The sequence below is a fragment of the Corvus moneduloides genome, chromosome 2 (assembly GCF_009650955.1).
Source record: "Corvus moneduloides isolate bCorMon1 chromosome 2, bCorMon1.pri, whole genome shotgun sequence".
NCBI classification, from domain to species: domain Eukaryota; kingdom Metazoa; phylum Chordata; class Aves; order Passeriformes; family Corvidae; genus Corvus; species Corvus moneduloides.
Window position 1 is genome coordinate 20772142 of NC_045477.1, and position 13421 is coordinate 20785562.

A 13421-nucleotide genomic window follows, 5' to 3' on the forward strand; every position below is an offset into this window, starting at 1 on the left:
CAAGCAGTACAAATCCTCCAGCAGCTGCTCCCGGCACCAGCCTGTCCTTTGTGCTTTTGGGACAAGGGAATTCATTTTATGACTCCAACTGTAGTCATGATCATTCTAGCAATAAAAAATACTCAAAAACTTTTTTTGAGTGTTCAGCTCCAAAAAATATAACACAAAAGGACATTTTTACACAGTTAGCAAAGACTATCTTATACCAAACTGGAGGCAGAGCTAGAAGATAACCAGTCAACGGCATCATTTACAAGTGAGACAAATGGTAACATAACTAAGACACGGGTTCTTTAATACTCGCAACCATTCATCCCAGGAGAACAGAATTTAGAAGAAAAATTGAAGAAGAAAAACAAAGAAAAGTTCCTCATTTGATCCAACCAGAGAAAAATAATTAACAGAAATAATGTCTTCTTTTGTGACAACAAGTTTATCCCATTTTCCAAATTGTAGTATGAAAAAAATCCTTTTTTCTATACCAATGATAAGGTAACTCATTATGTTGCAACCTGGCCAATCAGATCTTGTAGATCAACAGATCCTTTTAAAGTCCTAATCAAAGTCCTGATCAAAAATGCAAATCCAATTATAGTTGAGAAATAAAGGCGATTTTTTGAATGCAGTTTACTCCAAGGACTAAGCTAGACTCAGAAGTTTGGGCTACATTCTTGAATAAATGCGAAGTGACAGACTCACAACAAAATAGATTATATGTGATTTATAAGCATGGAATTAATTGATCTGTAATCATTCTTGGGTTTTGTTTTTTTTTTTTTTTAATTTTAGCTGGTTTGGTTCTTTTTTTCAGAGAACTAAATTTTCTAATTTTTCTTTATCTTCTTTTACTAGGTAGCATTTAAAGTGCTGCAAGTAACACAGTATGGCAAGGAAAACATTTCTTTTCTCTGGATGGGAGAACTGTTCCTGTCCCCAAGAAGAAGGTGGGAATTTTTTTAAAAGCATGAGAGTTTAGGCCTCACCCAAATTTTCAGGATTTCCTCTCACCTGCCATTCTTAACATTGTAGTAATATGTATCCCTGATTTTTCTTCCTTTTTTTTTTTTTTTTTTTTTTTTTTTTTTTGGTGTAAGTAATCCACTGATCCACACACCATTTCTATATTTACTTTTCTTTTTTTTATTGAAAATCTGCCCTACCTCCCCCCCAGCCAAATAGATTAACAATAAATTCCAGAGACCAGCTGGATAAATAATGATTTTTTTATTTGTTTGGGGGTTTTTCTTAGTTTTAAATTTATGAGCTTTAAAGTTTCATTGCACATCTCCTTGTACACAAGTCTGTTCAGGGAGGGATAGTTTTCAATTTAATTTAAAGCAGAACCCCACAAAATAATTTATCTTCTTTACAATACATCTTTGGTAGCACTGAAGGTTCACTTTCTCTTTGAGTCCAAAAACAAAAACCCAAAAAACCCCACACCTGCATAGACCAAAAATATTCAAATAAATCATGGACTTTGAATAACTTCTGAGGAAAGGCTTCAAAAAAGTCATCCTTTGGAATTGGTCCCACTTCTAATCTTTCACAGGGCTAAAAGACTAATGCATTCTTAAGGTATGTGTGAAGCTGAAAGGCAATATTGCCTTTGCTCAAAGGACTTTTTAAAAGTTACTATTAGATTAGCCTAGCCAGTTCTGATTACTGGATCCAGTGTGGAACAAGATATTCCAGAATCTCAGCCACCACTGAAGAGCACACACCTATTCCTGTATCTCTTCTCTTTTATAGGAGCACAGACATAAAAATATACAATGGATCTCCAAACTTTAAAAAGTGTAGGTCTTCGTTTACCACAGGCAAGTAAATGTCAACATCCAAGTAATCTTAATGGCCCATGTAATCACACAAGCCAGCAATTGGTTTTCTAGCATTATCTAACAGCATTCTCCTAAAAAAAGAAAATAATTTAGAAAAGAACATTAGGTAAATACAGTAGTTGCCTACTTAAACCAGTATTTCCCTGGCTGGAGGCCAGATAGATAAGCAAATCCAGAGTGAAATGTGAAAAAGGACAAAATATTTCCTATCATATTAAGAAATTATTTCTGTTTCTTTCTCAATAAAGCAACACACTATGTAATTTATCAAAACACAGAAGGAATAACACACATAGCTCAATATAGCTAATACATTTTGTTTCATGTATCCTTATCTGGTAATCTTTAAAATATTGTTTCCTACCCTACTTTTTCAAAAGTAATTCTTTTTAAAGTTCTTCCCTCCCTTTTAGAAAGTGGTTGCATGTGTCCTTCAATCTAGACATTATGAGGCTCCATAAATCTCAGAAAGACTTAAACGTGTTTAAAGTTAAGCACATATTTAAAAGGCTTTAGAGAATCAGGGTTTCTATAAAAGACTGCAATCTGCACCAGAAAATGTTCACTGCATTGAATATACCTTTATATTTTCCTCTATAAAATTCTTTATTTCAAAATTTATAGGTAATACATTCCATGTAGTATGCAATTCAAATAGGGTTTTGTCCTGGTGTACCCAACCTGCTTTTATTTTTTCTCAAAATCTCTCTTCCAGCATTCTGCTGTTATTCAAACACTTCAAATGCATTAATCAAACTGTCAGATTCACTTTAATACTTTTGCCAGGACAATTCTGATCTTAATTCTGGCTTGCAATACTTTTAAGGTATCCAATACAATACACAGAGCATTTTTAATCATTGTTTTATGGTTTTTCACCTTCCATTGTCTTACAAAAAATAGCCCATTAATCATGTCAGTCAAGTTTGTGTGTCTGATCCTCACAGTTTTTTTCCAATTCCTTTGCAAACGCCTTCAATATTTATTACCATGCAAATGCACTTGTATAAATACAAGTGATGTAAAACCTCTATGCAACAGAAGATTCTAATATTTCAACTTCTGATTTTGCCCCAAAACAGAGACAAGAAAATTTGTTTCCTCAAATCCAAGGGGCTGAAATCCATGTCAAAGCAAACTGAGTTTTCCATATGAGGCTAGGAACCACATGCCTCTCTACTCCTGTGGGCCTGATCCTTGGTCCATTCCACACACCCCAGAAAGCACACACAGATGCAGCACTGCCTGGAGAGGGAGCAGGAGGAAAGAGGTGCATGCTCCTTTCTGTTCCTCATCTAGAAGGGAGAATAATAAGGACCACAACCACTACTCCAAGTGGTGGAACGTCCAGGTAGAAAAATTAATTTTGTTGGTTTGGTTGGTTTTTGGATTTTTTTATTGTTGGGGGTGGGTTGGTTGTTAAATGAATGAAGCAATTTCTATTCAGATTTAATAGAGCAAAGAGTACAGCATTTTATTTCAGCTTTCCCAGAAATTATTTTTTAAAGCTCAGTGAAATAAATGTAAGATCAAATTGCTTTTCATGTGGAGGACTGCAAAATATTTGTGTTACCAAAAGAACACCCAAAACTCTGGGCAGAATTTTAACCTCACTAGGTATCTCTTGATAATCACAAAACTTCTGGCATTTCCTACAGAACAACTGGAAAAGCATGCTGAAATCTTATTTGTACTCACAAGACATTCTGTCAATTCAGAGGAGCCTGCCTGTACAAACTTGGGAGGAGGAGGAAAGAGAGCACATTTTCACCTTGCTTGGAGATCTGCTTGGGATCTGTGACCAGATAGGCTTTTACAGCTGACAGATGACATGCAATGTCTAGTCTAGGATGCTCGGCTGTGAACTGTAGAATGTTGCAGGTCAGTACTGAGTAATTTCTTAGTAATGTCAGTCTCCTTCCAGGTATTTCCATGCAGTGTCTGAAACACAGGGCATCCAATCCACTGTAGTCACACACAAAAAACTTGGCTAATGGCCCATGACATCCTCCCAAAACTGCTTTATAAGGTACTCATGTATGACTACAAGAAGCAGTAGTAGAAGTTTGCAGCGGACAGCAGAAGATTTCATACTTGAGTATAAAGGCACAAGAGGGCAAGAAGAACAGAGGAACAGTCAGAGGGAAGGGGCACAGGAGCTCAAGGATACCAGCACTGTCAGGCTCAAATGCACTTACACCAAAGCAACACCCTATGTTGATTCTGAACTTAAAGAAAACTGACAGCCCAAGGACTACACCACAGAAAAGAAGTCTGTGATGCAAGATTCTTTATCTTAAATTTGAACCACCTTTATCTTTGATGTATCAGTTTGCAATGTATCTGTTTCTGTATCTGGACACACTACATTTATATTTGTCCTAAACTTTCTTTTACATTCTCATCCTTCATTTCCAATTACTTGCCAAATAAACTCTGTGTTGCATGGAAACACTGAAAGCAGCAGCTGAAAGACTGGGGTTTTTTCCCCTAAGAGATGTAAAGCATGAAAATAAGAATATGACCCTTCCTGTATGTTTCCTAGAGAAGAAATTGCTCTTCACTAATATGGACAGATCAGATAAGGCTATGTCTCCAAAGGGGCAGCAAGAAGTCCTCACAGGCTGAGTGAAAGGGTCATGCTTTAATACATTTAATACACTGCTCAAGGCCACCTGAGGACTTTGTGGGCATAGTAATATATTTGCTTCTATGTCTTTCCAGAGGCATGGAATAGGCGTCCCATTCCAGTAGTTCTGCAGTGCTCAATTTGGCCGTGCAAGGAAACTGTGGGACATTTCCAAAAATTGTCACACAGGTGCTGGCATGAGTGTGCAGCTGGTGGTCAGCATGAAAAGGCAGAAGTCCAGGTGAGGATCAGCTGATCTGCAGCCAGTGTACACGACAGGGTGAGTATGAGCATTTGGCACTGTGGGAGGGGTATAATTCACAGTCTCAGTTTGGCTCCTGCACAGAAGGCAGAAAGACCTGTGGTATTCTCACACCAGTGAGATTAACATCAACACAAACAATGCTGGCATTGCATCTAAGGGCTGTCACCCCTATGTTTAGTCAAACCTTATTTAAGCAAGCTACATTCTAAAGTGTAGCACAGGTAGCCTCACTGTGAGGAGTACTCTAGAAACGTTAATAGTGGTAAAGAAAACTATGACATAAATTTTGCATGTAGCTTGCTTAGCACAGACACACACAGAGTGTTATACAGTGCATCTTATAGCTACACATACTCCATCATGAACTTTTAATTCATACTTTGCAAGCAGATCACTGAAAAATCTCCTTTTATCCAATCTTCCTTGCAGAAGGATAAAACAAATTTATTATACTGTGAATAAAGCGCAGTTGATTTTGGCAAGATGGTATTCAGGAGTCACAGCAGGACACATGGGTTAAGGAATAGATCCCATAGGATTTCTGTGCTCCCTTTACTTATCTGAGCTATGACTGTCAGCAAGAGCTTACCTGGTCTAAACCACATAAAGCCTAGAAATCAGAAAACATGGGAATAATCCCAGCATAAATTAGTTGATACATATCCTGGATGTTTTCACCACTGTGCTAATATCTATGTATTAATAGTTTACCAATGTGACAAATCTCTGACAAAGCCCGTGTGCCTATCCACAGAAACTGCATTTTGTCTTGACACATCAGTGAAGCAAATTCAGTCAATCGAGTAACACGAGTTATTCAATCTGTCATATTAGTTAACAAGCAAGTGCAGGATAAATTCTGTGGAATAGAAAAAGTTTCTACCACCACATTCCATTTGCGGTACTTCAAGTTTTGGAAGCTTTGCATTTTGGAATTTAATTAATAATTCATTAATAATTCATGCAGTTAGTGGGGCTTAAAAAAAAAAATCCAAAACAAAACATACAGCAGACCATTTATGAGCAAATTTTAGAACTGTTAAATCAAATATGATATTTATTCATTTTTTGAACCATGATACCACTCAAAAGACCCAACTAGTATCATATCACACTTTGCTAGGAACTATGCAAATAAAACAAAAAAGGTGTTCCCTTGATAGAAGTATATGGGAAATATTTCAGTGGATAAGAGGGAGTAACCAAATTTCATAGAATATATAAATTTAGATATGCAAAGTGTCTCTTAAGCCTTCTGATCAGCTCAGTGAAGTCTGGGTCTGAAGACAACCAAAAAACCTAGTAAGTTTAGCAAAAGCAGAATTTCACCCTTTTTTGTTTGTAAAGCTGCTTTAAAATACAGGTCGGGTATGTCTGCAGAGCCACACAGATCAGAAGATTAAGGCTGTTGAGTTTTCTAAATCACAGAATAGCCCAGAGTTAAGCCATGGGAAAGTATTAAAATGGCATCTGCTGAGAGTCTAACAAAGGTCTTCTTGGAACAAAAACTACAACAATTGCCTCTTCAATAGACTTCCAACCATGCTGACGGACAAGGGCAAAACCTTCATCCACTGACATTTTAAGGAACCTTAACAAAGACTGGATGATGGATAAAAAGCATGCCATAGTTCAGATGTATCCTACCTTACACACCTTAGCATGCTGTGGTTGAATGCACTTGCACAAACCCAGTCAGCAAATCAGGTGAAAGCCCCCCAGAAAGACAGACTGACATTTACTGCTCAAAACGTTTATCAACTGCCCATTTTTATAACATGAGTAACCAGTAGCAAAAAAACCCATAAAACACGGGGTTTTGTTTGTTTACATTCATTATGTCAGCTCACTCCTGTGTACTGCCAAAGCTGAACAGAATTTGCTATTTTAGATTCCCAGCTCTTGTAAATAGAGCCACTTTTTAATCCCTTAGCTATTTAATCCATAAAGTCACTTGGTGACTGTGTCAGAACTCCAACATATAAAAAGATTTTCAAAGATATCTAGGTAACCAAGAATGAAAAATAGTCACATAAGAGTTTTTCAACAGCATTTAAGGCAGACAAGTTACCTAATTTACTGGGGTTTAGGAAATATCTGCATCTGGAATATGCTGTATACCCAAACAAGCTTGCAGCAGCCAAGACTTGTTCTGGACACAAAAGCAGAATAGTCACTTCAGCAGCATAAAACACCAGCGTTAATTACTCCAAATTTGGTTTCTATTTCATAGCTCTAGTGACATATAACTGAAAAGGTCTCGGCAGTCGCAGTAGGCACACACCTGGATCTTCATGCAATTCTGTATTTTTAAAATTCTTCATCTCTATATAGAGTTTGAGCAATAGAAATCTAAACTTAGGAAATTTAGCTCGCATATTTAAAAAACCTGTGTACTTTGTGTTTATAATATCCAGCAATAAATATCATCTCAGATTTCTACAATACCTTGCCCAGTTACAGATTTTTCAGAGACAACTGTTAAAAAGCATTCACAGAATCATTTAGGTAGGAAAAGACATCCAAGATCAAGTCCAGCCTTTCACCAATCACCACCTTGTCAACTAAACCATGGCATTAAGTGCCACATCCAGTCGTTCCCAGGACCCAAGGATCATGACTCCACCACCTCCATGGGCAGTCCATTGCAATGTTTAGCTACTGTTTCCATGAATAAATTCTTCCCGATGTCTAACCTGAATCCCCCTTGATACTATGTCCGCTCATCCTGTCACTAGTTTCTTGAGAGAAGAGGTCAACCCCCGCCTGGAGGAGAGGGAAGAAGGAAGGGATATTTACTAGATTCAAACTCTAGGAGAAGTAGCTTAATGAAAGACAAGAAGTGCAGGAACGTAAGATACACAATCTTAATGTTGTACAGCTCTTCACCCCATGGTGATACTCTTTGTGGAACAGAAAATAAGGAGAATACGCATATTCCTGAACATGGATATTCTCAGTGAGCCAGTATTTTCATTTAGAGGATTTGAAACTCATATCAAACCCTAATAAATTACAAGATTCTTTCAAAAGTCTGTACAATTGCCAGAACGTGAGTTCTGTGGAATTGTAAATATGAAAGAACAGCCTTTGCTTTTCATGCTTTCAATCCCTCTCCTCTTTGTAAGCCATCAGTTCCCTGGTGCCTGGGGTTGTTCAGTATTTCTAAAAATTAGACCATTTAGATCTCTGTCCCTAGATATGAATTTAGAAGTCTAGAAATAACTCCATAGACGTGAGCTTTCTGGCCAATGGCCTAAAAAGCGTTTGTTCTTTGATTTCTCTTTTGTACTTACCACATTGCAAAAAATGAGCCCATTTCTAGTCCATATGTGTAAAATATTCATTGCAAAGGCCACAGTTCAATACACATTGCCTAGCCTGTGTTTCCTTGTACAGATTTAAAGGTCACTCTGAGATCTAAATAAGGATTGCCAACATAACCTGGATCCCCAGGTGAAAGGAACTTTTGGATGGCTTCTCCTTTCACATAATTAAAACACATACATTGTAGTGGTAAGGCTCACACCCAGACAGAAACTTTATGAAATCCAGAAGCCGAGCATCTGCATCATTGTGATAACTGCAAGAGAACAGACCCAGGAATCTCCTTATCTCCTATGCTGGCAAAGAAACCACAGTAGTCTTTTCAGCTACAATAATCGTTGCTCTGTAACAGGGAGAGCAAATATACCACGTTTATACCACCAACCTGAATGGAAGAAAAGATGATGCTCAAAATAATCAAGGCTATGCCAGTAGCTCCAAACTCCACTTGCTCATTTCTGCATCAGTCAGCATTGCTTGACATCACCGTTGTCATTTCCTTCCAGTTCTCCTCAGCCCTCCAGGTTACAAGAGCAGTCAGCAGCGTTGCTTGCCTTGATAATTTATGCGTATGGCTCTCTCTTACTGACAGAAGCCAATTGTCCCATTAAAGGGCAATAAGTTGCCATGGTAAAGAAAGAGTGTCCAAATGTCTTATACACAATAAAGGCATTAATATGCAGCTATTGCCACTTGCACCTCTTAATCCTGACAGAGAAAAGCAAGACTGCTATAAGCAATTATGCTTTATTTGAAAAGAGTGACAGGTATTTTAAGAGACAGGAGTGTCAGGACAGTAGCTGGAACTCCAGTAGCTGGTGAGAAAGAGATAAATAGATACGCACAATATTAAGAGGGATTGCTGTATCTGAAAGGAAAATAATTTATTCTTTTATATATAACATATACTATATGAAAATACAGTCTATATGGTTTAGTCCCATATAAATAAACAGTAAAGTAATAATAAATAGCAATAAAAGACACTGATTTTTTGGTGGTGGTGGGTTTTTTTTGTTGATTATTATGCATTTTAGCATGCAGATTTTTCAATAATCACATTTCAGTGGTGGTATATGGCAAGGCAGGGGTAAAATACTCCATACATGAAAAAAACACTCAACTCTGAAACTCTGTTCAAGCCCCACTATCAAGTAGAGATTTTTTTTTTACTCCTCTGTGCCATTTTCAGGCTGCACTCAGAAACCACACATTAAAAAAAAACAAAAAACAAAACCAAACAAAATAAACAAAAAAAACCAAAACCACGTTTCACCAACTACTTAGTTCCATTGCTGGTGAAAAAAAATGCATACAGAACTAAAAAAACATCGAGGAAAAAATTAAATTCAGGCATTAATAGCAACCATGTTTACTTCAATTTGCAGCAATTCTTCTTACAGGATGACATTCAAAGGCAATATTTTACCCTTGATCTGCCTCAATGAAAAGGCTCTTTCAAAGATAATTGTATATACTTCAAATATGTCTTTAAATACCACTAATCTCTGCTTTATTTATCTGCCATGATTAAATGTTATTAGATCCCTGTTTTTTTCCAAAACTTTTATTGCAACATTCCCTAGAAGAGTGAACCCCAAGATCTCCCAGTTTGTCTAGAAACTGGCTTATTCAGGGATAACTGTGGTTCAAAAAGAACTCTCAAGACTGAGTATTTGGGACTGTCTTACACTTTTTAAGAATACATTTGAAAGCGGAAAGAATTGATCTAGATAAAAGAACTGGCAATTTTTATTTCATAATGTTGGTGTCACTTTCTTATAAATCAGAATAAAATAGAAATTCTAAGGAGCTATTCCAAAGTAATTATTTGTTTTTCCATTCATATCCCTAACAATTAGAGGCTTTTCAACCAGTTTTTTAATCTTAAAAAAAAAAAAGTGGTAAATAAGAGAGGGACAACATATATAAACATTAGATATGGCATTTAACAGGGTAAAATTTTCAAATTTAATAGTATCGGCTGGCTAACAACTGTTAGTTATCTATTACATAAAATATGATGTATGGCCTTTATAATATAGTACAAAGAACATATGTAATGGAAAACATAGCTGTCAAACTAAGTCTCAGCAAAATAATGTCATGCTCCAAAATCCCCTCAAAGTTTTTCCTTTTACAGAGATTTTTGTGTTTTCAACCTCCCCCCACTGCTCTCCAAGGGAAATATAGTTTGAAAGGTCATGCTTGGTGGTCAGAGTTAAAAATACTATCCCCACATGTGAAATCATCCACATAAAACAGACCTGGAATACTTCAAAGTGTATTGATATCGATGATGAGAAGTGTTTTGTAAGGTTTCAGAGAAATCCATACACCCTTGATTTTAGTTATGACTATATATCTGACGGACCCTTTAAACATATATTAAGATATTCTACTTACAGGCTAATCTTTATCATACTTTACCCAAGAGAATAATCTGATAAACTCTGTTCTATTGGTGACAGTGTTAAGGGTTAAATAATCCTTCAATTTCTAATTTTTTCTAAAAGTGAAAACAAACTTATCCTGCTCTTCTTTTTTTTTCACCAATCAGATCTGTAACCAGTTTTCTAAATACATTTATGCCAAAAGTAAATGTATTACTGAGCACCTGTTATTGCTGTTGTTGGTGGAACAGAAAACATTTTAAACTTAACTTTAGTCTGACTTCTAATTATTCCAGCTCCAAGCCACTGCTTTTATTTTCAAAAAATATATCGGGGGGAAAGGTATAGCCATTGTCATTATATGATAAAAACAAATTTGACTGGCAACCCTGAAAAATGAGTCATTCTATATTCATCTTTTCAGTGGTTTTTTTAAATGTTATCTGTGTACACCTAGGTCCTTAAATGGCACGTGCAAAACATGCTTTAAGTGGTATGGTTTTTCAGATTTGTAAGGTTCTATTAAAATCAGTTGAAACACCTTTTTACCATTAAATTTATACCATACATATCTGGTATTTCTGATACACAGTATACCAATTCTGCATTTTTACCTTGGCCCCAGCAAGTGCACAATTAAACAAAACACTTACGTGAATGCAGTCTTACTGAAGCTTTTTGTGTTGAGCCTTTTTTTGTTTAGATGGCAGCATAGCTGGTCCTAAAAATTAACAGAAGAAAAAGCAATGAATCAAGTTAAAGACCGTGATAAAGTAACTAGAGTTTGGCCTTCAAAAAACGTGTACAATTGCATTATTTATTTCAGTCTCCATGTTCACCTTTTGCTTTGTGTAAGGCAACACACCCTCTCTCTCCCACTGCTATCAATGCTTTTAATCAAAATTGGTGAATCCACAGAGATAAAACACTGGCTTTCATTTAAAGAGTAATATATGTGTTATCTTGCTGTCCTTTTTTCTTAAAAGAACAACCTCCTGCCTTTCTGCTGGCATGTGCATCCCAGCACTCAGCCGAAAGACAAGGAGTCCTTTCACAGTGGGGCTGTCCCAGGAGGGTCTGACAGACCCCCAGCCACCTCTCCACAGGTTTTTGGTGAAGGAGCAATCCTCCAGTGCACAGGAGCCTGGGAGCAGCAGGGAACAGGGCTCCCCTCAGCTGTCTGCAGCCCCCAGGTCCTGAGCCAGGACAGGGGCAGCCATAGGGCTCCTCAAGAGCCCTGAGGTGATACCCAGGGATCCCTGTCATGGAAAAGTCACCCCCTGGGGCAGAGCTGTGTGCCCTGCTGAGACAAAGTGGAACCCCATCCCTGGGGAGTGGGGCCAAAGTGGAGGTGTCTGTCTGCCAGGGAAGCCAAGGTGTTAGTTGAGTCTCTTCCCTTCTGGGCACACATCATACTTCAGTGGTTTTTGAGCTTTTCCCAAGTAATCAGCGTTAGGACAAAAAGGGACGGCCTCAGGTTGTCATGAGGGAGGTTTAGATTGGACATCAGGAAACAATTTTTCACAGAAAGGGGTGCCAAGCCTTGGAAGAGGCTTCCCAGGGAAGTGGTTGAATCATCATCCCTGCAAGTATTTAAGATACTTGGTGCTTACGGACCTGGTTTAGAGGTTGACTTGGCAGCCCCATGGTTTGGCACAATGATCTTAGAGACCTTTTTCAACCCAAACAATTCTATGATCCTTCACACACAGTCCTTAGGTAATAACCAATCATATATTGTGCAATGCTGCTTGCAAGTATTCCCTACCAAGTTTCCACAGAAAATTTCAAAGGTTTTTGATAAAATTTCCAAAATGTCTGTCTTTTTCAGAGCAATTTTATAAGTTTTGATAAACATCTGCCCGCACTGATTTTTTTTCATCAAAAGGCCAAACTTCTGAAATCGGAAGTATTTAGATTTTTAAACATCATATCCAAATGTTTCCTAGGAGTGAGTTTCGAATACCTTGTGCCACTGTTCACATTTCTGATGGACTCCATTCTCTGTCATTGAGTGTACATGAATCATCATTTGTAATATGAGAGATGAGCTGCCTGTCATGGGTTGTTAAGCCCATTTAGAAACCCCAATATAGAGGGAGATGTTGAGGAATTAGCAAGAATGTGATCTGGATCTGTTATTTCACTGGCCTGCAATCTGCATAATCATTCAAGCAAGCATAAAAAGTCAGGTCTTTTAATTCTCTGCCATGTTTTTCCTGGTTTTATCACAAGAAAACATCTGCTTTATTTACATGGCTGAATTGGCTGTAGTCTCAAATTTTCATGCAAGTTAGTTTCTGTATTTTAATGAAAATTACCTTTTTCATTTCCCTCTCAAGACTATAGTTTTCCTCTGAGATTGCCAATAACAAATGTCTCCTGCAGTGACAAGAAAATGAACTGGAGTGCTTGGGAGCTACACTTGCAGGTATTACAACATTTCAAAATTGGATTTGTTTGAAATCAGAACAGATGCACAAGTTTAGAGATTACCCAAAACAAAAATACTTCTAAATATCCACTATAATCTATTATTTTCATTTTTATATTTTGCTTCATTACATTAAGCTTCAGTGAATATCTCTGTGTAAAAATTTAACAGACAAAATAATGAATTTATGAACAGACAGCATTTTATCATTACTGATCACCAGCATAGCTGTCTCCTAATAGTACCAAATAAAACAGAAATATTCAGGGTTAATACTCAGCCATAAAAAGCAGAACATATCCTGTTAGAGCTCCTATAATAGGAAAGTTGAAATAAATTTAGTTTTATTTTGTTCCAAAAAAAAAAAAAAAAATTTCAATTTTGTTGCTATTTTTTTCCCCCTCCAGAAAATAGTTTCATTGCAAGTTAATCAAAATGAGTTTTTGCCTTGACCTCATTGCAGTGTTTTTTCTCCCTTTCATCTGCTCAATCTGAATACATAAATTCCAGGTCATCTTGATTTACTACTAAA